Consider the following 5,457-nt stretch of genomic DNA (forward strand, 5'->3'; position numbering starts at 1 on the left):
CCAAATGGTATATGCGGTATATCGATATAGTACCGCATTCAAAATATACCATAGACGGCACAATATACCAGATTTTCAGCCAAAGCAACTCAGACCCCTAGTAAGTAGGCGTTTTTGGCCATACAAAAGTATTTCTTTAATTACTTCCACAATTTTTATCTGATCGCAACTAAATTTTCAGGGATCATAACTACTATAGTTATTACTGTATATACCAAAATTGGTAACTCTAGCTTTAAAATTACGCTTGTTATTTGATTTTTTTGATTTGCAGGGGCGGAAGTGGGCGTGGCAAAAATTTGAAACAAACTTGATCTGCGTGCAAACATAACAAATGCTGTCGAAAAAAAATTATAGCTTTATCTCTTATAGTCTCTGAGATCTAGGTGCTCATACGGACAGACGGACAGACGGACATGGCTATATCGTCTCGGCTGTTGACGCTGATCAAGAATATATATACTTTATAGGGTCGGAGATGCCTCCTTCTACCTGTTACATACATTTCCTGTCGGCACAAAGTTATAATACCCTTCTACCCTATGGGTAGCGGGTATAAAAATGTAGGAAAGAGGAAGTAGAACTCTAGATGGTAAACATCACCTGAACACAGTTCCTAAGCGCCCAAAAATCTGCTCGAATTCCCCAAACTTAACCCTAAACCTTTTATTTTGTGCCCTTGCTTTTTTGCATTAGACACAAATCCCCCAATGAACCTCGGCGTTAACTCTATTGAAGCGTTCAGTTTTTCGAACTCCAAATCAACTGCATACGCTCAGGCACTCTTACTCTCTCTCTCTCTCTCTCTTTGTCTGTCGCTCTCTCTCTGTCTTTCTCTCTTTTGCTTTGGTAAATAAAACCCGTCAGGCTTTTTATGGCCAACACGAAAGCTAAACTTTTGCCGTGGGATTCGTTCCTCCAAGTCTCTGGCGTGGCTCGTAAAATTTTATGCGTTCTTTGCGCCCGTCCTTTTGCGCACTGTTGAAAATGAAAATTGTTACTCTACGTCGAGCTGAAGTTCAGAATGGAGCCGGGACGAGCACCAAGAGCAGAACCACGAGCAGCAGCAGGGCCACGAGTAGAACCAAAAACCATTCAAGTCAACTCGAGTGGCGACGACAACGACAACGACGACTACGACGACGTCGACGATGATGATGTCGCCTGCCAGACGTGGCACCCATTGAGGGTAGCTCAGTGTTGTTGCTGCTCTTGCTCTTGTTGTTGTTGTTTTGTGTTTGGTTTTTATGACTTTGGGGGTATTTATTTCACTTGAAATGTTAGGTAGAATGAACGACGCTTGCTGGCTTCTGGCTGATGTTTCATTTCTGCTCTTCACTTGTTCCTCGTTGTCGTTCTCTCTCATTCGCTTTCTCTTCCTGTCTCGCTTGGTTGCCTGTGCGTTAATGAGTCAACACAAAGGCTCAGCTGTTTGGTTAATGCATGTCCTGCACCACACCACCCCGTTCCCCCTCGTTTGTACCGTATCCCTTTTGCCAAACAGTCGACAGTCGACAGGGTTGGTTCAATGTCGCCTTTGTCTGCACTCAAGTCTTGGCTGTTTGTCTAAATAACCGGCGGTTAAATCTTTGCCAGCTTTAAACCATTGGCTTAAAGCACAGCACAATCAGCTCACCTGTCTGTCTGCTCTTGAGTCTCAGCCATGCTGTGCTGTGTCCTTGTCTCTGTCTCTGTCTCTGTCCCATCTCATTCTGACATGGCCATAATTTCCACTGTCAGCCATTAGCCTGCCACGCGGCATCATTTCAAAACTGAAACTGTCAAGCACATTTCGAAGTTTACCCTCATTTAACGCTAATTAGTTTTTTCCCGTTTATTTTTTGTATTTGCAACTTCATTGACCTTTTTCCTCTCACATCTTAACATTAATTTGTCATACTACTGCAGGTCGTTCAAAAGCACATCAATTCTTACAGACAAACCAATACAATGGGTCAGTGTTATCAATAAATTTAAATTTTACTAAAATAAATAATGAATAAACTCAAATTTGTATCATTATTTATAAAGAAATAAAAAAACTAAAAATTAAAGATGTAATGTTTAATCTGGTAATAAGTAAATTTAAACTGAAGAAATTTGTGAAATATATGTTTATTTAAAATTTGCGTTTTAATATAAAGTCAAATAATTACAATAATGGAAATGTTCATTATTATCAACAAATATTTAATTTTATTCAATATTATTTAAAAAAAAAATCTATACAAATTTATTAACCTAGTGTTAAAGTAGTGTTAAAGTTGGGAAATTTGTAAAATATATGTTCAAAGTTTTTGTTTTGTCAACTAAATAATAAATTTATATCATAATTTATAAATGCATAATATTATTCAATAAAAATTACTTTAAAAATTTTGGGGCTTAAAATAAAAAAAATAAAATGTATTTTTTTTTTAGATATAATTTCTAAAAACTGGTAACAAAATGTAAAATTTAAAAATTGTTTAAAATATGTATTTAACACACAAACTAAATACAGCCTGCTTATTGAATATGTTAATATTTGACAATATTATCCACAGTGCCGAGTTTCGCTGAGATCAGCAGAAAGTTGTCAGCATCGCTGGAAATTAAGCAAACATAATCTTCATATAATCGTAAAGTAGCATCAGCGTCAACACTGTGGCCAAAACGTGAGTCTCCTTACCATTCTGGGTGGTGACTTTTTGGGGTAATCGTAGTGCCAAGCAGCCCCTTATAGAGAAGACGTAGAAATATGAAAATATTTTCCCATTTTTACAGTTGGGGCTCGACTCACGCGAGTTGAAACTAATTTAATTAAATTTATACGCTCAAAAGGCTTTGCAGCCGAGGCGCGTGGCTGTAGATTTTGGAGTAACAGAGTGAGAGTCGCCGGTTGTCTGGCTTGTTGCACTGATTCACTAAAAGTCTTCAGTTGAATATTTTATCAAGTGAATGAAATAATTAAATTAGTAGCGCAAAACGTGTGGGATTTTCAAACTTTCTTTTAAAGGAAATACACGATGGGTTTTTTTTTTTGAGAATTGCTTCGGGGTTGTTTTATTTTTTAAAATTTCCAATTGTTGACTGGAATGATGTGCTGCAGTTGCACACTAGTTGAAGTAACCCTTTAATGATGGCAGCTGCTCATTTCGTTTGGCCTAAAAACACAATTCAAAACTTTGTCAAACTCTGGCACACTAATTGCGCTGCAAGTTCTAAAATGAAAATGCCATAAAATCGAGGCCAAGCTATCAAATGTGCAGCAAGCTCATATTAAATAGAGATGGTGTGGCATGGGCTGGAAGAGAGTTACCCTACTGACAGCAATATGATTATGTGGAGGAGTCGGTAACAAATGAGTCTGCGATGTGCCTCAATTATGTGCCAGGAAGTCAGCAGAGTCAGAGGCAGACTCTCTGCAAAAGTTTTGCCTTACTGATGAATGCGAAAATATGTTTTCGGCGACTACATAATGAGGCTGTTGTTCCCCGACCTCCGAACTCTGTTCTCTGTTCCCCGTTCTCTGTTCTCTGTTCCCGTTGTCAAGAGCGGCCTTGTGTATTGTGTGTACTTCATGTTCAGAGTTGCAAGTTGAAGTTGCCTTGCGGCCGTTTTACTGCCATCAATCCGGCGCTTTGTTTTTTGGCAACGAGTTGAGTTTTGCAGTCAATTGCCAACTCACTTAGAACTCGCATACAAAAGCCTTAATTTTGCGCGTAATTTATTTGCCAAACATTTACTTTTGTCGTGCATAAATTTACTCCGTTGGCCTCCGCGACGTATGCGCAATACGTAATGCGTAATGTTTAATGTGTAATGTAATATGTATGTGTGCAGGTAAAAGGCATAATAAAGTGGCGTAGGTCATCTGGGGGCACACACACACATACACCACACACCACTGTGTGTTGATGTGAGGCATATGCGGCGTATGAGTAATGCACATTTTACGCTTCAATTGGTAAAGCCATTTTCCCTTGCCCTCTCGTGCGATATTAATAAATTGAATGGCATTTTTGTGTGCGATATGTAAATGTAGAAAAAAATATGGTAAGCTTAGGCTTTGTTGCTGCAGCTGCCGCAAAAACATACCAAAATTCATGTATACAAATATTGCGCATACGCCATGTGCGGCTGGCTTCATGTATTTTTCAACAGTTCCATTTGGCAAGCCATCAGCCATGCAAAACACATGACAACAAACCATTGCACACGATGCCGCGTTGACGTTGAAATCAGCTGCATTCGACATTGATTTATTCATGTCCATTCACAGGAAACGTCATGGCAGACGTAGGCAAAGAGTTTTTTCTATTCCATCAAACTAAATGCAAATATTTTTTCTATACAGCTGGTCCGAAAAATCTTTGATTTACTATTCAGTTATTTGGATCCATTTCCTACTAATTGCTCATAAATGTCGACCAGGCACCTGAATGCGGACTATGCTCAAATTAAAATCCTTGTTAAGCCAAGCGTACGGCTTTGGACTTGCAGGCGATACACTACAAACAAATAAGACATTCAGATCCATTTGCTTGGCATTGACCAATCTGCTAAGATAAATAAAATATACACAATTTCGTAATTTTGATAAAAGTTTTCTGTTATGTTAAAAACTGTGTATAAAATATATAAAATATAAATGTAATACTTTTTTATTTCTTTTTGAAATTTAAATTCTTTTAAATAAATACCCTTCCAATATAAAGGAAGAGTATTAGCGTCTCGCTTCACGACAGGATGTAATACTTTTTGGCACTTTTCGTAGAAACTGTTCAATCAGCCTTTGCGCTTAGGCATTTGAAATTCATGACAGAAAATTTGTACGTGCCATGAAATGCTAAACAGCCTATGCTTTTGGCTCAAACCTGCCACAGCTGCCCACAATTACCAAAAAAAAAAGAAAGAGAAAGTAAACTAAGGCAAAATCCAAGAAAAAAGCAGGAAAAAATGCCAACTCATTGTGTTGGGTGTTTGTTGTTGATTCAAATGCAAATATCGCTCTGTCGACTGCTAAAGTTTTCGCACGAGAAACTTTTTCGCAACCTAGGCTCTTCATCGTAGGGATCCTAGTCAACTTCCGGTGCGACTTAAAGCCTCAATAAGCCAAGGCAACTTTACGGTTTATTGCCATGTTGTTTTGTCAGGCAACCCGAAACCGAATGTTCAATCCGCCAATTCAATAGGCGCTCATTTTTCAAATCAAGTGGAGTGTGAATGAGCGGGATGGCAAATCGTTGGCGGGACTTCTTCGCGAAGGACCATCAACAAATTTGCCACGCCAAATGAAATGTCTATAAAAAGTAGTTACACAGCATAACAAGGCCGGAACCCGACTCCGTATTTTGGCCCCAAGGGTTTTTTATTTGCATTTCAGCTTTGACTTTCATTTTTTCTTTTGTCGCTTTTTGGGCTAAGCATTTAAAATGATTTCCATTTCGGCAATTGCTTATTTCATTTCATTTT

Source organism: Drosophila nasuta, chromosome 3, assembly GCF_023558535.2.
Source record: "Drosophila nasuta strain 15112-1781.00 chromosome 3, ASM2355853v1, whole genome shotgun sequence".
NCBI lineage: Eukaryota > Metazoa > Arthropoda > Insecta > Diptera > Drosophilidae > Drosophila > Drosophila nasuta.